General features: G+C 38.6%; 1 protein-coding gene and 1 long non-coding RNA gene across 20 annotated transcripts in view; one reads left to right on the forward strand and one right to left on the reverse strand.

Moving 5' to 3' along the window:
* ARID1B (AT-rich interaction domain 1B) overlaps window positions 1-27,669 on the reverse strand; it is a 345,246-nt gene that overhangs the window by 221,095 nt on the left and 96,482 nt on the right. The gene's annotated exons all lie outside the window — the stretch shown is intronic.
* LOC310674715 lies at window positions 18,470-27,665 on the forward strand. Of its 2 annotated transcripts, none has more exons than XR_014509729.1 (3): window positions 18,470-19,615; window positions 23,478-23,600; window positions 25,413-27,665. It is a non-coding gene; the product is annotated as an uncharacterized lncRNA (long non-coding RNA). The 2 variants fall into 2 exon arrangements; XR_014509730.1 differs by having other exon boundaries at window positions 18,470-19,589.

The raw sequence follows: 27,669 nt of genomic DNA on the forward strand, positions 1-27,669 counted from the left end.
AGAGCTCTATTTAGAAGGCCTAATTCTCCATCTCCTGATATAGCAAATGATTCTATTTTGTAGCACATTTCATACCTGCATTAAGCACAAAAGCTCAGCTGGATTTAAAAGTGTAATGTTGTGATTTTAATGAAATTGTGTTTAATGTAAGTTAGTTTCTCAGCAGGTAAAGTTGCTAGCGTTCTGATAATATATGTGGGGAATGAACATTTCAGGCAATAACTGAAGCAAGCAGGTAACACATAAGATATTTTAAGGCCATTCAAATGGTTTTAAAGTATGTGCTGCATAGATTTCCCCTGGAATTCTGCTTGAAGCTCAACATTGTATAACGATGGGTGAAAGTGTCAGAGAAATGAGGAGGGAATCTGATTCTTGTATATAGGATCAAAGACTATAAAACACAGGAGACAATAAAAAGCAAGAAAGCAAGAAAAAGAAGTATTAAATAAAGGCATGATGAATGACATATACATTCTTGTGATAATTCCTACCCTGCTTTATTGCTCAATAATGATCATACAATGCTATACTTCATTGATCACTGCTTGAATCTATGCTTCATTTCCTCCACATATGTTAAACACCTTTGACTTGAATTCACTTCATGTAACTTTTCAGTACTTTCTTTTTAGTGTGAAAGGAAATGGAATATAAATACTGAATGAAGAAAAATCATTCACCATTATTGTTCTTCAAGTTCTATAGCGTTCGGAAATTCTTTGAGGTTCAAACGCTGTCGTGGCAACACAGGGCACTACAGCAAGTTTCTCGACATATTAAGGGCACGCCTTGGGCTAAAATCCACTTTGCCCAAGAGCCTCAAAGGCTTAATAAAGGGTTCTTCATACAAAGAGATCTTTGAATAGCAGGACAACAGACTGCGCTTCCCCAGGACATAGGCACCTGCTGAACCAAACTGCTCAAAGCATACTGACAACCTGATCCTAAACACTTTATTTAGAAGCAAGTCCCAAAGGATTCCCATGGAAGGTCTTCAGGAATGGGGTGTCAAATCTTTTGATTTTTTTCACTACTCTATACTGTATTTTTTTTAACGTATTATCATTCACCAGTTTTATGGTTCTATTTAAGATTATTAATATGTTGCAGGAGCATCAACTCACAAAAGGACTCTACTTAATTATCCAGTTATATTAGTTTAGCAGAAAAACATGCTGTCTTACCAATACATCAAACGTTCCGTAAATGCTCCCTAGCACTGGCATAAAAGCTTTTTTTTTTTTTTTAGAATTAGTGACTGGGAGGAAAATAAAAGAAAGGAAATATCGGCAGGTTGAAACTGGCCTATTATTGTAATGGAGAGTGGGGTGCCTTGGGGATTTGTAGGACCTGTTCTAGAAACCATTTTAATTATTATACTCAAGCAAGTGGACAAAAAACATCTACACATCATACTGAATGATTTACAACACTCCCTCCTAAAAAAGTCCACGAAGAAGGAAGCAATAGTATTAGAATAATAAGAAACATAAAAGTTATTTGCACACACACAAATTTTTGTATGTACTTCAGTGCACATAGATTCCTTGATTGCATCAAACTGTGAGGCAACATTAAGAAAATAATCCAAATGACAAAGCACTGAACTGGTTACTCGGGCAGCAATACTATACCAACTTGCCTGGAACTAAAATTGTGTAGATTCAATTGAAGTTACTACTAGTTCTGAGTAGGTATGTATAGGATTGTGCTGCAGACCTAAAGCTGCATTGTGGCCCATCTGTAACCAATAGCTCTGAAGGAGCGAGGTGCAGCCTAAACCAGATCAACCTAGAGATGCACATGTTCCTCTGTGATGGCAATGTTCCAGTCCCATTGGGGAAAAGGAGAACCAAAGTCTTGTGTCTCTTTCTTATTACCTAACAGCACAGGGTCATCCGTAGTGACTGTTTGCATCTAACCTATCTGTGAATTTCAGCTTCTCCCCTTTATTTTTCTGCTCGATATGCACTACTTTCTGGGCCTTGATAAGTGTAGGCACATTCTCCCCAACCCCATTTCAGTATTGTGAAGATAAGAGAGACCCCATGCCAAAAAGTTACAACTGGAAAAAGTTAAGTGTTAAAAAATTTAAATGATCTGATACGTCAAAAGCCCTCATACTGAATAAAATATTTAAAAGAGTAGTACACCAGCTCAGAATGAACAGCTAAGAAGAAATGTGATTCAAATATGTAAAATGGTAGATGCTGTGGAACAAGTGAATAATTTACTCTCATATACAGTGGTACCTCGGGTTACATACGCTTCAGGTTACAGACTCCGCTAACCCAGAAATAGTACCTCGGGTTAAGAACTTTGCTTCAGGATGAGAACAGAAATCGTGCTCCGGCAGTGCGGTGGCAGCAGCAGCAGCGGGAGGCCCCATTAGCTAAAGTGGTGCTTCAGGTTGAGAACAGTTTCAGGTTAAGAACGGACCTCCGGAACGAATTAAGTACTTAACCCGAGGTACCACTGTAATAGCTTAGTGTTGGTGCACAAGTGTGTGGCTCGCAGAGAGAAACTTACAACCACTTTGCTCTTCACTGGACCATTGGGCTGCTGCACTGTGCTGAGCTAAGCCAAAATTTGGCTTAGTGTGTTGTCTAAACCTGGGCTTGTGTTTAAGCTGTCTACATACATACATACATACATACATACATAAGCAAGCAAGCAAGCTTAATTTCACATAACTTCTGATTTAGATGACCCCCTAATCTAAACCTTGGCTTAGCTCAGTGCACCATGATCAGAGAGGAGCAAAATGTCTGAGACACACTCTAAGTTAACATTTGGCTGAGTGTGACATGTAAACCAGGTCAATGACAGAACTAGTGAGCAGTCAATTCAATTAATATACAGCAGATTTAAATGATGACAATTTATTTTACACATCACATATATGGCCAATTGAGCTCCCTTCTACCATTGGTGGTGGTAGTAGTTGGTATTAATTATTAGAAAGGACCTACCTTATGCATAAATGGAGACCTAACATGAAATTACAAACAGCACACTGAATGATGACATCATCTTCATCATCATCATCATCATCATCATTAATCAATATTTGGGGAATGGTAAGGCATCCTTAATTACACTGTTGTCAAATGTAATGCTTTTCCCACCAAGAAAATGTAAAAGTATGTGTTTACACTGTTCAAAACATACAATTTCATCTACACAAGCTGAATCTACAAATGACTATTGCACCTGATTTTTTTTAAAGTATCTTGAATTAGAGGGCAAAACAACAACACCAGTTCTACACAAACCAAGCCAAGACAGGTTGTACCATTATGTGTACAATGCCTCTTTCAAAAGATCTGTCATTGTCCAAAGGTTTGCCACCTATCCAATATGGGGGCAGGGGGAGATTGGGGATCAGAGTTTTGAATATTCATGTTCTGTATTAATATGTTCTTTATCAACACAATGGCCATTCTGTTTTAAGAGTCCAAACAGCTACTTTAAGCATACCTAGGGCTCAGGCCCAAAGTCCAAGGGCATAACATGTCACTAGCCACAATAGCTGAAAATTTCTTGGTGTGTGCAGAATCTTGCACACTTGATGCTACACGGATATTAGACAGCAGCAGTAGTACGTTTTAGTTCAATGAAATTCCCTAGCAGAACCAAGATTTCACTATTTACTGTTAAAGTGGTGCTCCTTAAAGTTTTCAGTCAATTGTGTAAGAATATTTGTGAAGCTTTGTGCAAAAATGCATTGAAAATGGCTTTGAAAAATTTCAACATATAGTACAAATCACTCATCAGGAAATATTATGCATATTTTCTAATCCTTCGATGCCAGAAACAGTGGTGGGAGTGATGGGAGGGGGGGAATTAAATGAATTTAAAGCTGCTGAAAACTGATGTCTACCAAATAAGAAATAAAATAAGCAGTGCAGTTGTATAGTCAATGAAAAAATAACTGTTATGAAATATTCATTTGAAAAGTAATTAAGGCTTGCAATTGAAAAGCTAACCTTTCACAACACAAAATAATCATGCAGCTTGAAGATTAACACATTCTGTGTCCTCCAGTGCTCATTACAATTTAAGATTTCAGCCACAGTGGTGCTTGGATTGCTTTTCTGTATTTTTCAAAGTTTAAAAGAAATCTAATCAAGATTAGAGCTTTACCAGAATCATGCCTTCATTCTACCATACTTATTGTGGTTTTTGACTCTGACTAATTTACTTAACCAAACACATCTTTACAAGGTCTTGAAGGGTTGAAAAAGAGTGACTTCAAGCAGAACTGACAATCCATCCCTATAAACTATGAGTGATTAACCCATCAAGAAGAAACATTTTAAAATTCTTTTCATCCTAGGCAATCAATATCCCCAAGGATGTTTACTTTTATACAGATTTATAAACAAACCACTGTGCAAATACAAATCTATTAACTATTTAAAAATTCTTTTTTCTAATTTTCAGCACTAAATTTTTCTTACACCAGGTATCTCATAATTAGATCTTCCGCAGTCTAAGCGCATACAGAAACTGGGGATTATTCATTAGGGGAAGGAATTAGAAGGATTTTAGGCTTCAATGGCCTGAACATGCTATTAGCCTGCATTTGGCTATTTGATGGGTAAGCAGAGCAGTCTCTAAAGCGCCACCGGCAGATAACAATAAATTCTCAAAATGAGACTTAACACCTGCTTTTCTAATCTTGAGGAAGAGAAAAGGCTGATTCAGCAGACGTATGGCACCCATCAGAGCCACACACATGCCCCTGGTGTCACACCAAATGCAGGCTGTACATACACAAGGCTGGAGAGTCAAAGATCACAACATGAGTTAATAAACCATGCAGCTGAGTCCATGGCAACACAGCATCACATATTAAGAAATACCGTATTCTACAAATATGCAAGGGAGCATGCAGAATCAGTGACTGTTTCCCTTTGAGGGAAGAGTTTATGGAAACAAAACAAGAGGGTGGCGTGTGGAAAGCTGTTTTATTCAAGAGTCCTCTGATGTGCCCTCCAAAATGCACAGCCTGTCTTTGATAAGATTAAAGATATAGTGAAAGTTTAATAAAGAGACAGAAGCATGCATAATCTATGGGTTGTATTCAACATTGCTTTAAGTAGATCGTTCCATCAGTGCTGCATAACAGAATAATCTCACCCCGTGCCCCCCCCAAATCTGTTTTGGAGGTTTCCCCAATCCTCCCAAAGCAGATTTGGAGTAGGCAAGTAGAGGAGGGGGGACTTCTGTTGGGGTAGTGCTGATGCTTGTGCTAGTGCAACTATTTTGTTGAAAGCCACCTCATATGTGGGTTTTATGTACCATCTTAATTCTCTATATGCTACACTACAGCGATATGTATATGATATTGTTTTCCACCATCTCATGTAGTGCATCAAGCATAGATAGCTGTAAACACGGGTGCTGAAAAAGAACTTGTTGATTTTTAAATTTTATTTTAAATGTATGTGAAGATGAAGAGAGACCTATTAACTTGTGTCTGCAGAGTAGTTGGTCACAGAAAACGGTTTGACAGGTTTCCCCTCTGCAGACATGTCCCCAAGGAACGGATAGTGTGAGGGCAGTACTGATAGCAGACGCAATGGCAGAGGGTGGGTTGGTGTGCATGGCCCTGCTCTCTTCCCCACACAATTTGAATTGACTGGAGACTAACACATAAACGGGGCTAGATACTAGCAAAGAAATGTCTTCAAGGCAACCAGAGGCAACATTTGCATTATTTGATAATGTATATCTTGGGGAGAAGAGGCGGCTCAACGTATCATGTGATATTGTTCTATACAGCCCTGGAATAAATTTTGACGATGGGTGGCATATAAAGGTTTTAAATAAATAAATGTGGGGAATAATAGTGACGCTGTATGTTACTGTGTGTGTGCCTGGTTATGAACAGACGGGAGGAGGCAGGGAAGCAAAAGGGATTAATTGAGCCCTATGGGGATTCCCTCCCCAACACATAGTGGACTGTGCTCTGTTTTTAAAAGCAAGAACTGCAGATAGATAGATAGATAGATAGATAGATAGAGATAAAAATTATTTTCTATCCTTGGCAGCCAACACTAACAAGTGTCTATACTGCATTTACACTGTTAAGCAGCTGATTCTTTGTTATGGGCCCATAGGGGATATTGGATACTGTGAGAAACGTATCACTCTATAAATAAGAAAACGGATACTGTTAGTTATTAACTGTTTTATTATGAACACTTTAAATATTACATAAAACATATAAGCTGATTCCTAGCCCTTTAAACCAATGGATGTGATCCTGCCAAAATTAAGCCCTTTAAAGTCAAACTGGTATCAGCTTGACCTACTGAGATGAGTGAAACTTTATCAGTACTAAAACAACTGATGCACAAGACTAGCAAAATACAGATTCACTCCCCGCTCTCCTTTCTCTTCTTTTTTTTAATTGGGGAAGTTGTTTATAGAGCTGTGGGATTACAGCAAGAACTAAACAGAACGCAGCACCTTGCAAACCTGTATACAATTGTTTTTCTACCACACTTCAGATCTTGCCTTCTGTTCTCATCACTGCATTTCTATTATGAATAAAATAAGATACTGGCTTGCATCCCAAGAAGCTGTGAGCGGAACTCCTCCCACCGATGGAAAGCAGGGAATAGGAATGTTTTGCCAATTTACCCATTCTTGTGCAGCTGCTATGACTCCCCCTCTTCCTGAAAATTTGCTCTGGAGTGTTGGGGGAATCCCCTTCAGTGCAGGTATCATCACAGGGGGCTGTCAGGGAAACAGTGACAATGCCTTCTCCCTTCTACTAGGCAACAGTCTCCTCTGTATCAAAGGCCCTTCTGTAAATAAAAGGAGCCCAGCATATGTAGAAGGCATCTCAGAATCCAAGCTCTTAGAAGGAGAAGAAATAACTTCGTTTTCACTTTGAAATTATGCTAGATTGTGTTATAGGAAGTCAAAGGTCTCACATATATATAAATCATATGTTCATAAATGTACAAGGCAAACACATACGCATATTGTATAAGGGCATATTGTGTATGAATAGGGTGAGCCTGTGACCTGGATTCAGGAAATAAGTATTTAGAATCTCAAAAGGAATGGCTAGGCTGCCCAGGTAAAGCAACCATGTGACCATTATCAGTATCCTGCCAGACAGGATTTCTGTTGTAGACCGCCCCCCTGTGATGTGTTTCTGCTGTAGCCCACCTCCTTCTGTGATGTATGTATCATGTTTTTGGGGGGTGGTCTTGAGCTACAGGGTGGGCAAGTTCAAAACATATAAGGGCTTGCACACCATTGTTCTGGGTTCCTCCTTCCTCCTGTGTGGGGTAAGTGAGCACCCTATTGCAACAGCAGTAATAAACATCAGGCTTAATAGCCACATTGCTCTGACTTGACTGTGGTTGATCTCTGTTTCCTTCCTCCGACCGACAGGTAACCTTTTAGGTTCTAATACGGGTTTCCCAGTAAGCCTCCTACAGGCAGGGAAACAGGTTTACTGAATTCCGTTTTCAACTGGAATGTTTATTTTTTAAAATGTAGACAAACACAAAATATGTCAAGCAAAAATATACGAATCATCAGAGGGGGTGGGGTGCAACACCTCCCACTAATCGAAAAAGGCCATTGGGAGTTAGCAAAGTGAATGTAATCAGAAAGTCCAATGCTACTGGCTTTAGCGGGCTTTTTGTGAAAACTTAAGTGCAAAGCCTTGTTATATCTAATATTCAAAATTGACCAGTCAAAAGCAAACAAACACAAATCAGACCAAGATTTATTTTTTTAAAGTGGTGAAAACGAGAATTCATTGTCATTGAAGTCTTAAAAGCTAATATTGTAATGCTGCTCACCTCCACCCTTTATGTTTACTCTTAGTGGTAATACTACTTGCCATAATAATAAATGTTGTTAATTAGTAATAATTCAAAGCTGGAACTCTGTTTACAATAATGAATAGTAGCATTCATATTTACAAAAGCTTACAATTTTTATTCTTTTTAACCAACCATAGAGAAAGCTAAATAAGTCACTATCTATATTATAGATTATATAACAAGGATGTAGAGCAAAATTCTAGCTACATTTTCCTAGAAGTAAATCCTACTAATTTCAGTGCGAATTACTTGGGACTAAGTGGTCACAGGACTGCAGCTTTAGTGTGACTTACAAACATTTTTAGAAGTTCCCCAAGGGTCTTGAGTTTACACACCATTTCATTAACATCCACAGACAATTCAGCTGCATTAAATGTGTTCAGTTTGCCATGATTATGAATGATTCCCAACATTTGTCTTCCACTTCAGGTTTCTAAGCAACTTTAACTTTCATGTTTTTAATTAAAAAAAAATACGTCAAAGCTATACTATACCTAGTTTGCAACTGAATCTCATTCAATCACATAAAATGTACACATTTGGAAGAAAAGCTTAGAGCAAGGAAGAACAACTTGAAGAGGACTACAAGCCACATCAGTAATGCATCATAACCCGGACAGCCACAGACAATCTACATATTTTAAATGAATGTAATTAACAATCTCCCTATCATAGTCATAAACCTGGCAACTAAGCCTACAGCTTCATTTATGTGCAACTACCCATAGTACTGTTAATTACTACAAAAAATACTTAGGCTCAGGGCCTGATACAGTAAGTTTCTTGCATGTGTATTTGCACACGAGGATTTCTCATTTCTCCCCGCCCCAACAACAAATCCTTCAACAGCAGCATCATTTCTGAAGACCCCTGGAATTTCAAAGGCAGTGCAAAGGGCTGTTTTCATAAACAAGGGTCTCAGAAGTCCTGCTGTGCATACAATGCTCCCCTGCAAAGCTGCCTTGACTAGAACTTCAGATTTTGTCAGCTCTTTTAAAGGATAAAAGTTCCCAAGTAGGGGGCTGGTAATTTTCAAAACAGCTTTCTCTGTTGTCTCCGGAAAGAAGAAGCCTCATTTAAGTGCTAAAACCAAGAAAGTTCCACAGAATGCTGCTGGAAGTTGCTCTTCAAAAAATTACTTTAGTAATTAAAAGTAAAATTGATTCCTATAGAAATTCAACTGCACCTTCGGAAACAGATCAGAAATAAAACAGATTATGAAAGTTGTAAAATACTACTGTTATGACCAGACTGAATGCACTTGGAAATTTTTATGCCATGCCTTTGAAGCTACACCACTGGAAGAAGAAAACATAGAACTTATTCCAAGCTGTGGCCTTATTCATGATAAGAAAATAGGAATTTTGGACCCTTTGAAATGCGAGGGGTGGGAAGAGATTCAAAATATCACTTTATATTGTTTAGTCATTGTGTATCACACTGCTGTTTCATACAATACCCAGCAACAAATCACATTTGCCAAAAGGTATATGTTGCACAGGATTTAAAAAAAAAAAGTGTTGGAAAGAAGCTTAACAAGTCTTTTTAAAAAGCAGGACTGTTGTGTAGTCTCTCTTTCAAAAAAAATTCTGAATGACCAAATAAAAAACATTTAAAACAGAACCTAAGAGTAAATGCATTTTAGTAATCAAATTATTCACAGAACCCAGTCATACCTCTCCAAGTGTAAAATTATTATGCACTAGACTCACTTTGCACAAAGCTGCTGCTGAATTCTAACTGCTTACCCACTTCATCCTAATTTGAGGTTTTCTCCTAGAGACAGCTGCTTTTTTGATACATAAAACCAAGCCAAACATAAAAGGAAGAGATATCAATGTTCTAACTCCCTTCACTCTACTAAATAAAGCCTACATAATTTTACTACAGTCCTGCCATGGAAATTGACACGCAAAAGAAAAACAGATGACAGACTTTAAATGCTTTTGTTAAAATAAGCACCAAAATAAAGACCAAAAAGAAGACCAGCAATATTAGTGAAATTTTGATTTTGAAACCAAGCATTTATTATATGCTATATTTGGTGTTGTTGTTTTTAAATCAGCATTTAATGAAATAGATTTCTGATTACATCAAGATACATTAAAAGGTCCCTTTGATGCCTATAGTAAAACCTCAAAATTATTATGTAAATAACATAACCAAATGCATTAATACCTTAAAATCATTATATTTTTCTCCATTGAAAGGTTCTGAAAACTACTCGACCTGATTTCATTAACCATGGATGTCCAAACCATACTTAAGAAGTGCAGTTTAACTAAGGTTTTTCATGGATATAATAATGCCAATTTTAAGATCTCCCAAGTCCTCCTTTGCACTTACATGCCTGGGCTCAGGACTATCCAGATTCTGTGCAATTATATAAGCAGGTAAAGCAAGGGCAACCCGAGAAGTCATAACACCTCTGCATGTAAAACCTCACACTATGACATCAGAAGACATCAGCCAATGGTATAGATAGAGAAGGACAGGCACAAAAGATAAACAGATCTGAATACTGAAGTGCAAGGTCATTTGGGGAGATTTTAAAGGCGACTAAATGTGTGCTTTGTCATTGTGAGATGCTGAGCAAATTGCCTCTTCCAATCAGTTCATGCACAATTGATTCATATAACACAGCTCATGGGCTCTGAACGTGCAAATACAAATGTGAATAGCATAATTCAAAATATTTATTTCAACTACTTAAACACCACTTAACCACCGATTCTGCATGCATATAAACATTTTTAAAAGCGTATTGTGAATAAAGTAAATTAAAATTAATTATACAAACAGAAAACTTATTTAAAATGCCTGCTGAAATAGAGGAATTCTGCAAAACTGACCCATTAACACCAGCCAGACTAGCCCATATCAGTTCCACTCATCCCCCAACTTGTTAGAGGGGGTGCACATTGCTAGAGTCATGGCAGCACATGGCAGGACCTCAAAAAAGTGGCTACATTCTGGGAGTCCATATCTGGTCAAATTGGTGCCATAATAAATTATTTCTTCTGCTGAACTTGATGTTTTGGCCATTTTCCAAACCCAAACATACCTTATACACTTGGTTTCAATGGAAACTTAAGCAGCAACTTGTATAATGAGGCTCATTTATACAAAAATAAATTGAAGCTGAAGCATTTATATAACAATGAAAAACAGACAACTAGAGAGAAGGTCTTAAAATTTGTGTAACAGCACAATAGGAGACTGGGGAATGTATCTTTGTCTCTTGGGTTGCATGTTGTCACTGAAGCAACTCATCTATCAGGAACACTTACAAGATGGTTTAAATTTGCAGCAACATAGCCGTAACCTTTCCCATTATTGGTTCATCTTTAACATACTGCCAGATCAAACACTTTGCACACAGAAGGTCCTAGACTGAATCCCTAGCACAGCCAGTTCAGAGATCTCAAGTAGCAAGACTGGGAAAAATTACTGCTTGAGACCTTGGACAGCTGCCGCTAATCAGAATACACAGTACGTATGACTGTTTAGTGTTTTATTGCATATAACTAGTTTAGCATTAGCTCCAATTTCTACAATTTGTGAGCAGCAATTGCTGAAAACTTAAACAAGCATGGAAAAGAGCTAAAATTCACAAGAGCAAAATGTGGCTTTCATTCACTAAGGTTTCGCAACAGACTGTGGCAAGAGATTCTGCTGGCTACCAGAGCTCAAAACTGGGACTAATCCTCAGTACAGACAAGATTTTAGTGCTGCCTGGATATGGATTATGCATGGAAACACCATCTGGACTCCCATCCTGTTAATGTTTTGCTGGTCTACTGGTATTCTATCCATTTTACTCCAAGAAAATAGATGTGCAGAACACTATAAATAGAATATTATTCTCTCATATGCTTTTATTGACTACTGTTTTTAAGATAGTTGGGAGGGTACTCTGGGAGTTCTGCTATACCTAATGACAACCTAAGTTATGCTAAGCATTCAATTGTCTTTGTCCAGTACAGCAAAAAGTGTACTGATATTACAGAAACCATGTCATTTTGTCCCCGAATTCCTATGATGAGAACTTAAACTGGAAAGAAAAATGATATACATATACAGTCAATCCCCCATTTACGTGGGAGTTACGTTCCAAGGCACCACACATTTAAGTGAGATTGCGTATATTTGAAACACCATTGAAAAAGTCTGCAAACCCCCCCCCCCCCCGGTTCTACCACCTTTGGGACATTTTTGGGTCACTGCCAGGTTCGGCATGATGTGTGTGTGCATGGTTGAGCACATACTGAATATGGGAAATTAGGCGTTGGCTGTGTGTGCTTATTGTGCAGAAAGTTCCATTCTATCATGGACCCTCTTACAATCTGGAAGTCATGGGTTATTCCCACAGTTGCCAAAGTATGTGGACGGGCTCCCAAACATTCTTTAGGTGGTTGCTAAAGGAGGTGTAAGCAAAGGCAGAGAACAAAGGCAAGGCAGAGAACAAATAAAAGGGATGGGGGGGAGAGAGAGAAAAGGAGAAAGAAGGAGGGGAGGAAAATAACATTTGATAAGGGCTCCATCAGATGGCTTTAAAGAAAGGTTTTCTGAAAGAGGTTCTTGTCTGTGAAGTAGTCATGAATGTGGTTTAACTTGCAAATTCATAATTTGCTTTACGAAGGAAACTGAACACAACTGTAACCATGGGCTCACTGAAGAGTTCCTATAATATATTAATGTGGAGAGGGTGAGCAGCAACCAAGAAGAGGCATTCTCAGCCAGCAGGATGGAGTGCTGGCTTTGTGCCAGGGATATCATGGTTCAAGCCTCTTCTAAACCATGAACCAGCTTACACAAGAGCCCTTGCGTGGTGAGAAGACTCCACATGGTTCTTTATGTTTCTGACATATGTAAAGACTCTCCTTCCAACTGTCTCTCAGTTCCATCCACGGGCCTGGTACTTCCTTCTTCTGCTTAAGAATAAGTTGCTAATGGATGGAGGAATGGAGGGACAGTTGGGAAGTAGAGGATCTTTAAAAGTTGTTGGAACTGCAAGGTGTTCCATTCACCTGTGAAAGCCAATATTATGAAAGAAGACCTTGGACATGTTATTATCTTCCAGGAAAGTCAATCTTACAAGGTCTCTAGGAGGTTATGATTCATGTCTGCTACTATGAGGTCCTTGGAAGAAGAGTAGGATACAAATGTAGTAGATAACTGTCACACATTACAAGTTAAGAGAAATCAGAAGCTCGTGTAATGAGCTGGTAACAAAAGATGTTAAACTTAGCTAATTTTGGTTGTCTTTGTTTAATGTGAAATGAATCTATGTCCCAGTCTCACTTCCTGTGAAGTCTTAGGGCCTGCAAGCCTGTGCAGGGACAGCATGATAAAAAAAAATATCATAGAATGTTGAAGTCTGTATTGCAATTCCCCCTAGAGTGTTTTATTATGGTTTATTAATAATAATAAAAAGCAAAGTTTGCAGCCATTTACTTTCTGTACCTACTTCTTTGAAATACTTGTTGCACTGAATTTAGCACTGCCGGTCTCTAAAGAACACTGAACAATACACACACAGAAGTATTATGCAAGGGTTTAGGATATTCTTAGCCATCTTAATTTAGGAGACTTTACTTTTTTTCAATAGAGCAAAGAAAAACTATAGTAGAGGAAACTGATGCCTGCCAGATGGATGTGTTTTGCAACCTTCTTCCTTCTCTTACCACCCAACAGTTTGCAATGTGGTCAGAGAAAAATATCTACAGAACAAGTCTTGTCTTGATATTTTTATTTATGATGAAGGGCAGTATATAAATCTAATAAATTAATTAAACGAAGTATATAATTTACATATTACATTTATTAAAACTGAATTACAATGGTCAAGTTCTCCAAGGAGAAAAGACAGACAGATGTAATACAGATGTAAAGCCAAGAGACAAAATGCAGACTGACTTCAATCCCAGCTCCTACAGAAGTCAGAGACAGAATGTAGGTTTCATTAGCACTAGAGGAGGTTCAAGGCCAAAAAATAAGACTCATGGACACCTTTTTCCATAGTTGTTTCAAAATCAAACTACAGTTAAGTTTTAAATACATTTTCAAAAGCATCCTGATTCTGTTCAAAGATGGACTCCTCCATTCCTAGGGGAACGATTGTGAGCAGAAAGAGTTAAGCTCTGAAAATAAAAGAGCAGCAGAGCAAATCAGACTGCATGTTTGAAAAAGCCTATAAAATGTTACAAGCAAAACAAGAAAGCTTGTGTTAATAATGCATAAACCAAAGGAGGGGAAAAAGCACCCCATTTAATGGAATAATGCTTTTATCCTTGCAGTTAAAATGAAATAAACCATGACTATTAATCTGGTAAGACCGTGTAAAAATGTAATTTTTAAACATTTACTAAAAGGGGATAGTTCAGTAACCACTCTAAAAATCAAGGCCTTGTGTACAGCAGCATTCAAACGCTAAATACCAATCTCCTCTCTGTGGAGGCCATTACCCGCCTTGTCTCTATAGCAACGTTAACAGTGTGCCTGACTTCAAAGACAAAGATGTAATTTCAGACTTCCAGCAGCCAGAGGGAGTGGTAAGAATATTCTACCCAGGCTGTGTCAGCTGATGATAAATTATAAAAATATCCAGGAAGGTTATGAGGTGGACTGTACCACAATATTCATCAACTGGAAGGGGATTTTTTTTTTCTTGGTAAAGTACACTCACAGAGTTGACTGCACTGGAGACTGCAATGATCTAGAAAGAATCTCACGAGAAATCAAAAGAATGGGGAAATTACACAGCAAGTAGTATTGCCCTCCTTTATAGTTCCTTCCTAGACAAAAATAAAAATAACTTGTATCGTCCTTCAACTCATTCCATTGAGAGAAACCATGGGATCTGCTGTTCTCAGAGACCTACTAAACACCTCCAATTAGTGCTTTTGTGTGTGTGTGTGTGTGTGTGTAAGCATTGACTGAAAGGTGTTTCAAAACACTGGTCATCTAATGAACCAGTCATCAAAGAATAAAGATACATATATTTATTGAGTCTCAAATAGTAGCCTCTTTGTAATTTGTTAAAATCTAAAACAAATTTCCTAACTCTTTCACTGCAATCCTAACAGCAGAGCACACTAAAATAGCATGGGGAAAAGAGACTACAAATGTTCACGCCCACCAACCAAAATAAATCAGATTCCTTCTATCAACCCAATCACAATCCCTTGAGGGCGATTTCAACGTCTATTCCAGGGCTTGCTCACCCAGGAGGCAATGTGAGGTGACCACCTTGGGTGGCAGGATCCACAGGGGCAGCAGATGCAGTCTCCAAGGAATGCATTGCCTGCCTAGTGTGTGCAGCCGTCCAGCATGATTCAGAGTGGGTCCACCCCCACCCCATGGCCTTTGATTCCCATTTGAACCATTAGGTAAGATTGATTTGATTTCTCCTTGCCTGTTCCCAATGTAGTTATTCATTCACCCCTTCTACCTTTGCAGGAGGGACGCCATTGTGTGATTTGCCTAAGGTGCCAAATGACATGGGCCAGTCCTGAGCTGCTGTAAGGGGCCCAATCTCCATTGTTATCAACCACTAACCTATCCCAGCTCCCAAGGGGGCAAATCTTCCACTGGGGGTATCGGGCAGTGACAGTTCCTGCAGCCAACTGCTCCTTTCTGGATGTTTCCTTTCCCGTTGTTGTTGTTGTTGTTGTTGTTGTTGTTGTTGTTGTTGTTGTTGTTGTTGTTGTTTTTCCTTTCCCGTTGTTGTTGTTGTTGTTGTTGTTGTTGTTTTAAAAAAACTGAATGCATTGTGCACTAATACTTCAGTACAGTGGTGCCTCGCAAGACGAAAAGAATCCGTTCCGTGAGTCTCTTCGTCTAGCGGTTTTTTCGTCTTGCGAAGCAACCCTATTAGCGGATAAGCGCTATTAGCGGTTTAGCAGCTATTAGAGGCTTAAGGGATTAGCGGATTAGCTGCTAAAAGGCTATTAGCAGCTTAGTGCCTTAGAAAAAGGGGGTGGGGAGCGGAAAAAAATCTCAAGAATCGCAAGACATTTTCGTAGAGAAATTCGTCCTGCGAAGTGCATTGAAAAACGGAAAACCCTTTCATCTAGCGGGTTTTCCGTCTTGCGAGGCATTCGTCTTGCGGGGCACCACTGTATTGTCTTCTTCCTGTGATCACTGTGGAGTGATCTACAACTTTCAAACTTCCTAGATGGAAAATAGCACTAGCATTTTCTGCCAAATATTATGAAAGTTATAGTTCCATATGCTAGTAACATTTTCTTCCGTTTCAAACCTGCACAGGTAAAGAAGCCACTCAAGAAACAGTTGCCACCACTGGATTGCCAGAGCCATTACTTACCTACTATACTGTCCTGACCACAAAGGTAAGCTTATGTTTCGTTCTTTTTGTAAAATGTTTAGAGTCCAGTGGTGTCCAAACTTTTTTCAAAGAGGGCCAGATATGGTGAAGTGGAGGGCCATGGGGGCCAACAAAGTTGTTGACCTTTTTTTAGGATTTTACTCCAGGAAATTAACTTTTTTTAGGATTTTACTCCAGGGGCCGGATTAAACCGACTGGTGGGCCGAATTAGGCCCCCAAAACACAGTTTGGACATACCTGGCTTAGATGTTTTGTTAAAATCAAGAGATATATTATTTTAGATAGATGATAGATAGATAGATAGAGAGAGAGAGAGATAGATGATAGATAGATAGATATCCCCCTTGGGAACCAGGTTAGGCTGGCAAGCGGGGTGCAAGCAGAATCAGGGGGGCTGGGCCATCACAGGCTTTGCTGCCCCCAAATTCTGCTTACAGAAGTGAAGCAGTGATGTTTGTCTATAAGATCATCCTGCTCAATAACTTGTGACACCTCTAGAACAGATCATAAATGCACTTTCGGTGCAACCTCAGGGGGCTGAAAAGATCGTGCCTCTCCACTCTGGCTCAGAGTGTTTAAGATCCTGCTCATCCGTCTGTGTGTTCCTCTGGCCACTCCTACGCTGCTCTGGGTGGCCGGGTGAGGGGTGCAGGCTCCTCTGGGCATCTCAGTGGAGGAATCCGGTCACTGGGGTGGACCGACACAGCAGCCCTAAGGAAGCCCCTTGCAGGAGGAGGAAAAAGGAAGGAAAGGAGGAAGGAGACAAAAGTGAAAGCAGCAAGTGGAGGCAGGAAGACAGACTGATGATAGAGTGGGAGGGGGAGGGGAGCAGCAGAGCAGGCTCAGCCCCGATGGCTGCAGAGGAAGTCATTGGTGGAGCATGAAAGGCGACAAAAAGCAAACTTGTGGAGTTTCTGGTCCATAGTCTCTCCTGGCTTCAGAGATGCCAATATACCTCCTTGCCAAAGACGCAAGGGACGGGGGTGGGGTGGCGGCGGCTGATACATCTCCTCGCCATACAGCAAAATGATAGAATCACGGATTCATGGAACTGGAGATGGAAGGGACCACAAGGGTCTTTTAGTCCAACCCCCCCCCCCCATGGAGGAATCTCAACACGTAGTTTCCCATCCAATCTGAAAGCAGACCCTGCTTATGCAAATGTGCCAACAGTTTTATTGCGGCACCACTGTGTGAAGAGGTTTCCCACTCTTAAGGAGGTTGAGCCTGCTCACCAAGACTGCAGTATTCCCTGCTTCCCCGAGACCTTGCTGTTTCATCTTAGCACACCTGGATACCCTTTCTAACAAGTCCCCATTATGGAAGAGTGGTTGGGAACCAAGCCATGCTTGAAATGGTATATAGGACCTCTGACCTGCTGGATCAAATACAATCTCAGGCCGCATCCAGAGAATAAGTCAGTTCTATGAATCAAAGAAGCTATAGTCAAGGGTTCGGGTGCTGAACGGACAGTGTTAAGAGTAATTACACAAGAGCCCATGCACTGGCAAGACATGGAGTAACAAGAATAAACACCTTTATGCAGAACTGTGATTTGTTGTGAGTAAATAAGCAAGCATCTAAATACAATGTTGAGATACTGGGTTAAATACTAATCATGCGCATGCAGTTACAACCCATCTCATGTCTGCAACTGGAAGCACTGGGAATCTAAGATGACAAAAAGTACAGGCTTAAAATTGAAACACACCCTTTACTAGCCAAGTTATTTTTAGGCAAAAAGTGAACATAAGAGTAAATCCACAAGCAGGGCCTGTTTTAGATTTTAGTCACTGAACAATGCCTAGCACTTTTATGTGATGTAGTGCCACAACAAAAAATAGATCAGAGAGGTTAAATCTGAAAGGTGCAAACTTCTCACATTTCAAAGCCTGAAAGAATAAACCTAATTTAGCACATAGAGAGAATAGTTAAGCACTAATGTCCATATTTTGTAAGCTAATGAAATATATTGCACCACGCTATATTTAACAGATTAAGAAGAATATATTGAAACATGAAGGGTGACAGTATGTTTGTTTTTGAATGTATAAATATGAGTAAGAAGAGATATTTAATTAAATGTTTCAGAACTAATATTAATTTTTCTTATGTCAAAAGTTGTGGCATCACTGCAATAGGTCATGCTGGTTAAAAATAAATGCTTTTAAAACATTTATTTTAAATGGATATCATTTTAAAATAGATTTTTAATGAAAAACAATCCTTTAAAATAACAACTTAAATTATATCCAAATGTAATAAAACATGCATGTTAAAGACAATATTCATGATCCCTGAAAACTGAATCAAGGAGTCTCTACTAAATACACTGAGTTAAAGCCTACTTTTTAAATCTAAGATTAAAGTCACACTGTGTTATACATTTTATTGCTGTGAAAATTACGAATATTTAAACTGTACAACAAACAGTACAGAAAATACGGACATTTAGTTTTCAAGTATGTGATTTTGCTTAGTGTCCTTACAGGGTCAAACAGAAATCCTTAATATCCTAACTACTCCCCTAGTCAGATATCAATTCTATAATGCAAAGGCTGTGGGCTATGCAAACTGGCTAAGTTTAGTTTAAACATGTTTCAATTATTATCATTTATTATCAGACATGCTTTTTCAGAAAATATATCAATCAATCTCCTTTCTTGGCATAGAAAAATACATGGATCAGAACACAACTCAGTTAACGAAAAGTAGTAGGAGATACTCTAGAATAAAACTGTTCAGACGTCGTGAGATACAAAAATGCCTTTTAGGATCTATGGGGACGCAATCTCATAGTGTTGCTCAAAAATCTTGCCACATTCTCCACATTGTAATTACTACAATTGTTCAGCAGATAAGACACTCTGGAATCATCAGTTTGATAAATCCCCTCCTTCAAATCCCCTCCAAATATTTATCATATATTTTTGAAAAAATGGGCAATAAAATAAAACATGTGTGATGGATTCGACCTGTTTGGTGCCACAAGGGCAGCGTCTTTCAGAGTATGAGATTTTTGAGAATCTACCTTGCAAAACTGCAGATGGTAAGACGTTAAATCTTGCAATGGAAAGAGCTCTTGTAATGGAAAGAGCTCTGGAATTGTAAAGCTGGTGTAAATATGGAGTGGTCAAACAAAGGTGGGAATTCTTAACCCCAATGGGGAACAGGTTTTATTGGCTGCACTGCAAAGGGTTTGGAATTCAATCTCTAGGATTCTGCACTTGATTGTCTGGAATGTTTCCAATTGTTGGAGCATAAGCAGAGACTCGAGTGATAGGTTCTGATTTTGCTCTCAATGCAAGCTAGCCATTTGGAATGGTGGGATTCTGCCAGCATGTGGAAAGTTAAAGAAAACGGATCAGATATGAAATGTAGGCAGAGCCATAATTTTATACTGGTGAGCCACACTTTGGTTTCCAGCAGTCCTTGTCCAGTTTCCAGACACGTGGCTGCATATGACACGCAATTTGGCAGCCCCAGGATTTTGCGCAGAAATTTGGATTGGATGCGTTCCAACGATTGGTCAACTGCACATGGAAAGAGCCCTGATAGAGCAAAGCCTCAGTATCTCCTTCCTAGCTACACACTAATTGATTTAGACCTCATCAGTATACATGCAAAATTTGGATTTTTTTGCCTCAATGTGTATTACTCATACTAAGCCACATTTGTCACTTGGGTGCTCATTTGCTGAGTCTGGAAAAAATGGATCTCTTTGTTGTCTGCTTAAGGTTTTCGCCAGCCTGGATCATTTGGTCTCATCTCTCAAACCTGGCCACATCACTGCTCACCACTGACAGCAGACAATTTATGAGCAAGTTAATAGTACAAGACGCAAAACAGATCCTTGAGAGAACTCCACTGATTAATTACTTCCGTTGCATTTACTCCTGCATTCTGCTTCCTGTTCTTTATTGATCAACAAAAGGACAAAGCTTCTTATCCCTTAAGTTAGTGATGGGGAACCTGTGGTCCTCCAGATGTTCTTGGGCTCTAGTTCCTATCAGCCCTAGCCAGCATGAGCAATGGTCAAGGATGGTGGGAGCTGTGGTCCCAACAACATCTAGAGGACTGCAGCTTCCCTAATCCTGCCGTAACTTCTTACGAGGAGCCTTTTTGGATATATAGATCTTTCCCTATTCACATGCTTGCTGACACACTGTTCTTTGCAGGCAGGACTGCTCTTTGCAGATATCTTGTTCTACATGCTAATAATTTTATCTTTAATAATGCTTTGTGCCAATTGAGCCAGTACTGACTTTAGACTGCATTATGCAATTTCCTGACTACTTTGCAATTTATTGGAAGATCAGAAAGGAGTTTGATTTTAGTTGCAACAACTAGTTGAAAGAACTACTTGAATGTATGCCATCTGTCTGCAGTGATTTGTTAACTTTTATTGTTTCCCAGCTCTAGAACTTTAGCTCTTGTCATGTCAGTTTGACTAAGATCTTCAGATGCTCTCCCTGGAAAAAGTGGTTCACTTGTTGGTTATCTGTCCTACATCTTCCACTGCACAAATGAAAATAATTCACTCCACTGCTCTGCAATATCTCTAGCATCCTTTAGCATTCCTTCCATCTCCTAGTCATCTAATGGTCCTGCGGTCTTCTCTATTTGTAATTATTTAAGGATAGTTCCACTATTTTGTAGGAATATATTAATAACGTTATTTTTGAAACACGCTTCTTTAAGTCTTTGTTTGCCTACCTCATAATCAGTAGCCAGAGTTCGTGCTTGGTTTTGTTAGCCTCTCAGCAAGATTTTGGGTTTTATAGGAAGCTTTCCTGCTTTTTATAGCTTCCTTGATGTGTTCGTTAACCACGCTGGCATCCTTTTTGGTATATTTCCTAATTTGTGGTGTATATTCTACCAGAGCTTTTATTATTGTGTTTTTTAGTAACCTCCAAAAAAGGAATTAAATGTCACACTAAGGATATCCTCAGGGCAAGCATTTGGCTTGCCAGATGGAAGGATCCCCCTCTACTCCCCCCACCCACTGTTCTGGGAATTCTCCTGACCCCCTCCAGAGACAATTTTGGGGGAAGAATAGGGAGCAAAGCCCTATTCCACCAGCAGAAGTCCTTGAGGATGGGACTCATTAATTGAATCCCACCACAAGTATCTCAAAAAGATATGACCAACATGATTTTTCCTTTCAAATTTCTTTTTTTAAAAAATCATATCCTGTTTTAGAAAAGTTCTCCCTTGAAATTAAATGCGAACTTGATGGACTTTCTGTGTGACTTTCCACTTATACAGAAGTTGAATTTGATAGTATTGTGCATCACCTCTTGGGCAGCCCAGGATCATTTTGTTTTAGTTGATTCCATGACCAGCCTTTCCAGGAAGCATATAGCAATGTCTTGTCTCTAGAAATCCATTACAGTTATGATTTTAAATTATCTGCCTTCAATAGATTCTCCTATGATAATATGTTCCCACAAATATGCCTTATTTGTGAAACTTAAGCTAAAATCAGCTGTATTCTGAAAAGAAAAAATTATTTTTTTTTCTAACTTTTTCTTAATCTATAGTATAGTAGCTAAGAAAATCACTTGGGAAAGCTTAGTCACTTTCCTTGGAGCTTAAAGCTTTCCCCCTCTTTTATTCCAGGCTTAAACAAAGTTCAGTGGGGCATCAAAGTGCCTCAGTCTTAAATTACAGTCTGTACTTTAAAATAGAATGGATGCACAATATGTTCCTGAAGCTAGAGGGTGGGAGTGTTATTCAGTGAAAATTGAAGGCTTGTTGAGTCAATAATCTTCTTTCACAGAGTAACAATTTTCAGCTAAAATTTCTTGACCCAAACAAAGGAAAACCAGATCATTCAGTTATTTTACAACATTGCTGGAGCAAGCAAAATGAATGGGGGGTAAACACCATTCATTCCACACTGAGCAAAAACAATGTGAAAATTTCAGTCACAAAAATTACACCATCAAAAGTTTCCTCTTTTTTTAATTTACCATATTGCCAAATAGTTATTTTCAGCTCAAGAAAGGAACAGAAGTAAATAACCAGGGGTGTGATTGGTACCCAAGCGCCATTCATGTATCAGTTGCAGGTTGCATTTAACTTCCATTATCAAGAGCTAGCTTGCTGACCTTTCTGCAAATCAGCAATAACATCCGTAAACCGTACTAGAATTTTTATTAGTTGTTTGTTTTGTTTCTTCATTCACCTGCGGGAGTATTCATTTGGCTAACAAAATAAATCAAGTCAAGCTCAAAAGCTTTTGCTTACTGAAAATTGTCCTGTCCTGACACCATAGTACCATTTTAAAAATAACTTCATCTAAAGGACTGCCAAAAGTTTTCTGTGAAATCATCCTCAGCCACATCTCACCGTGAGAGTTTTTTTATTTTAATATAATAGTTATTTTGAAATATCTAACTATTACTAAGGTTGTGCATTCCTTCTTGTTTTGTTAGCAAACCTTGAAAATCAGGCTCTTTTGCACTGTATTCCCAAAACCTTGTTAAGTTTAAATCTATAGTATTTGAATATCACCTTGGGATACTTAAATATGTCTCTTTCAGGGTAGTTTTTTGAACATCTGTTTTACAATACTGATCTTGAGGGCAGTTAGTAATTGTACTGTTAGATAACTTCTTTTTCAAATTATGTCAAAGTAATTATACTTTTGGAAAAAAGATAATATTGTAAGTTAAATGGGTTCTCAGCATAATATACTTCTTGGGGCCATTTTTCTTAAATAACCAAAGAATAAATATACATTAAAAAGCAAAGAGATGTCTAATGCATTTTGATCAGTACTGCACTGCACTGATTTATTTTAAAAACACATTTCTCAGAGTTGAATGCTCTCTCACCCTTCAGAGAGGTTTTCTAAAAGTTTGTGTTGCAAGCAAGCACAGCTAGACAGTTCACTAGTTGTTCCATTTCCTTCACACATTGTATATAAAAATCCTGGCACAAATGTTCCTGTTAAATTCAAAGCAGATGAATTTCTAATGTGGGCTGGAAACAAATGGCTACAAACAAACCATACTTTTATTAGCTAATCTTAATGGCTTGTCCAACATCATAGTAAATTATTATTCCTTTTATTCTTCAGTTATCTGGACACAGTTTGACCTAGACTCTTTTGAATGTGGGTCAATTCTTTAAGTATCCAAGTAAAACAGTGCATATTTTTTAGTTCACCATTATAAGGTAGTATCTTGTGTTTATATAATTAAATGAGTTTGGTTCTTCGCTGAAGGAAATAAATTAAACTGTCCCCTGAAATTCAGAGAGAAACCTTGAGAAAAACAGGGCGAGATTTCCAAGGAGCGGATGGTACAAATGGCAGGAGACCTACATATCTTCACAGACACAAAGACACACACACACACAGAGCACTTTACAAAAAACAGGTATGTCAGGTCTCTACTCCAAGGGTTGCAATCTAAAATAAATGCAGGATAACTACACATTAAGGGATGGAATGGAGGCATGGGTAGGCAAGGGAATAAGAAGGGATTGCTTCAGTTAGATGTACTTCAGCTTAGTCATGCCGGCCACATGACCTGGAAGCTGTACGCCGGCTCCCTCGGCCAATAAAGCAAGATGAGCGCCGCAACCCCAGAGTCGGCCACGACTGGACCTAATGGTCAGGGGTCCCTTTACCTTTAGTAAGAAGCAGTGCTTTTTTCTGGGAGGACGCAGGGGTATGCATACCCCTAAGCATTTTGTGAATATAAGTTTGGCCTCATTGAGGGGCAGTATTTCAATATGAGTAGGAAAATGAGAGTACAGTGGTACCTCGGGTTACGAACTTAATTCGTTCTGGAGGTCCATTCTTAACCTGAAACCATTCTTAACCTGAGGTACCACTTTAGCTAATGGGGCCTCCCGCTGCTGCCAGCGTGCGATTTCTGTTCTCATTCTCAGGTAAAATTCTTAACCCGAGGTACTACTTCCAGGTTAGTGGAGTCTGTAACCCAAAGTGTTTATAACCTGAGGTGTTTGTAACACAAGGTACCACTGTAGCCCTAAACATTTTTTTAGAAATAAATAGCACTGGTTAAAAGTATATTTAACTTTTTACACAAACACACACAAACATATGTATAGGTGACAGAAAAGTATGCACATACCCAAAAGTGGTTTGCAGCCAATCATCTGGAGGAACCACTAAGCTACTTTGTGATTTTCAAAGTTTACTTGTTCTATCAGGTATTCAGCTGAGCTCATGTGCGCACTTCTCCCCCAATTCTGCATTCTAGTGCTTAGAATTGATGCAGTCCAGTCCATAGCTGAGTAAGTGATTTTGTGGGGAAACATAATGTATGAGCTGGTTAAATCGGTGATATAGCCAGCAGAAAAATCCCATGATCATAATAGCATCTTTGCCTGAAATTGCTGCAATATTCACGGAAATGTTTGCTGAATATATCCACGATTCGACAGGAGCCACATTGTAGCTTGGGTCCTAAAAACCGTGTGAAGAATTCTGCTTGTAGAATGTCACTTTCCCACCACCTCCTCTCAACTGAAGCATGCAATGTACCCCGAAAATCTGGTATTTAGAGTTGGGGGGTTCTTAGAAATAGTATTAGATACAGCACAGGGGAGTGCTGCAGAGGAAAGGAGGAGTTGGCACAAATCATAGCGTCTTTTCTTGCACAACCAAAAGTGCCATTGAATCCTTTGGATTATTGCCTACACTATTTTACCCAAATACATCGGAGAAAGAAGTTGGCCTGCTCAGATGAATTAAAAAATGCATTACTATTTGGGTAAAATAAGGTGGCTCCTTTTTTTAGTAGGCAACACTGGCATTTCCTGTGTGTTTTTCTTTTACTTGTACAGTAGCTCCTCGGCTTACGCAACCCTCTGGTTACATAAACTTCACATTACAAAACTGGCAAACTTGGAAGTACTGGACCGGGTTTCACCGCGCATGCATGTGCAGAACAGAGCTCCTCAGGTTGCGGAAACCTCGGGATCCAGCCGGACCTCTGGAACGGATCCCGTTCGCAACCGGAGGTACCACTGTGTATATTGTTTCATAGATTTTCTGCATTTTCAAGGAGCTAAAGCAAATTGGAAGACTGAAGGATAATTTTTAAATTAATTTTAACAGTTTCAAGTAATTTCACATATTTTGCTTTTGTTCCTGATCTACTTTTTGTTGACAGTTTCAAACCAAATACATCATATTCTTTCTAATATTATTTGAACAGGCTCCTGACATGAAGACAGTAGCCCCAGAAATCCCAGCACAAGTGCCCCACTAAATGAAACATCAGTTGAACATCTACTAGCAAGACCAGGTCAAAGGGCACTCCTAAACATCAAATCATATTCATCAAGGGCCCAACCCCATCCCAAACAGGCAGAAATACTGATCAGCAATTGTAGTGACCAGAACTTGTGGCCCTGTAATTTTTGGCAATGAGCCCATGAAGCTAAATCAGAATAAGGGCCAGAAAGACTGTCTTCGCTTTAATTAGGCTTTCTCACAATGCCATGTAGCATATGAGATCGGATGCCAGGACACCTAATTATAGCATGAGGGCAAATTTTCTGCCCTCATTCTTAATTGGTGAACATTTTGCTCCATTTCTCAGTCCCTCCAACAACTGCCAATATGAGGATTATCCCTTTTGCAATATATGATGCTTTCATGAACTAGGCCCTGCATTAGCTTAGTCCTAAAAATAATTCATTACTAAGAATTATTGAAGAAAGTGTGATACAAAGTGACAAACATGAAACATATACAAATAATAAAAAAGCTATTTACTAATTATTACGGGGAAACTAAAAGCCCATACAAAAAGTCCCCAAAGTAGAAATATTTTATGTAACTCATTCCCTCTTATTTTCTTGCTTTTTAAAATTAAACATAGTTGGGGATGAAACATAGCATGTTATTCGGCCAAACTCAGCTCATCAAAGTCTCGCTAATTTCAGTAGAATACTTAAGGCTTTCCAGGTAAAATTAAGGGTTTTTTAAGTGTGAAACCTCTGCAAAGCATTCTTTTAATGGCTCTGTGGTGATTCCAAATTACTCAAGTGCTACATTGAATGGAATCAGAGAAAGAAGCTGTGTTTTCTGTAACCATAACAAATTTTTAACAGTCTGAAATATATATAGTCAGACTATTAAAGACTATATATGTCCTATTAAATTATGTAGGTCAATATGCAAGCATTCAGCTTTAACCAATTTGTCTTTTGTAAACTTTGTTTTTAAAAACATACATGAAAAAATGTGGTCAGAAATGAATTGAAAATAGATACTATTTTGCTAATTTTTACTTTTGTTCCTGGCAGTTGAATAATGGAAACAAAATATTGCACCCAACTTATCTGTGACTCTTAGCAAAAAATGAAATGACCCAGCAAAACCCACCACTACGTAAAACCACACTACTCTGAAAACAATTACTGTGACCCAGCTTTCCCAACTTGGTGCTCTCCATATGCTTTGGACTTCAACTCCCATCAGCCCCAACAAGCACAACAGCATAAGCACCAGATAAGTAAGAGTTGGAGTTGGCTGTTCTTATAGCCGAAAAACCCACATTTACTTGGACGTAAAGCCTGCTAAATTCAAGAGATTTGCTTTCTAGTAAACTTTTCTAGGGCTGCCACACACAAAAACACAACTTCTCATTTTAGATACAACTTAAAATTTGCTATTATTAAGCATATCACCTTTTTAAAATTTCAACATCATCACTGTTCAACATCATCACTGTTTTCTCACTAATTCACAAAATAAGAAGTATTATCCAATTATCATTCCAAAAATGTTTTCCATATTGTCAATCAAGAACAGATTCACTCAACTAAGTTAATAAGGTAATTATAATATGACAAGAATATCACATAAAAGTACTTCTTTAACCGCCCCCCATGCAATCAGTATTAGCTTGACTGTGATGAGTTGACATGTTACCAAGTTAAATGATCAGGCTATCTGCAACAATCCAATGGAAAGCATGATTGTGCAAATCTTCCATAATTGGAAATGTTGCATCTAAAACACTGAAAGGTCATCTACACAAATGCTGGTTTTTAAAGTTAAGAAGCACTGCAGAAAGTGGTACAATTTTAACGCAGGAATATTTAAGTATACTCCAGCTTCCTTCAGACACCAATTTGGTGATAAATGTTTAGCACAACAGATGTGAACATATGCAAGGAGAAATATTATTCTTGCATAGCTAGTTAAATGTGTATATCTTAAATATCCAACATCCAATACAGAAAATGAATGGGGATTATTCAGTTATCTTTGAGAATGAAGGAATTCTCTGAATATATGAGCTAAATCCTTACTGTCTTGTTTCTCATTATAGTTTAAATTCAATTATAAATTTGATATTGAAAAACTCCCCAAACAGCAAGAATTTGAAACAATTTCTACACTGCAGAATATTATTTTCAACACAGTACATGAAACATTTCTACCAGATGACAACTAATTTC

This window comes from Podarcis tiliguerta (assembly GCF_965153285.1).
Source record: "Podarcis tiliguerta genome assembly, chromosome: 3".
NCBI classification, from domain to species: Eukaryota; Metazoa; Chordata; class Lepidosauria; order Squamata; family Lacertidae; genus Podarcis; species Podarcis tiliguerta.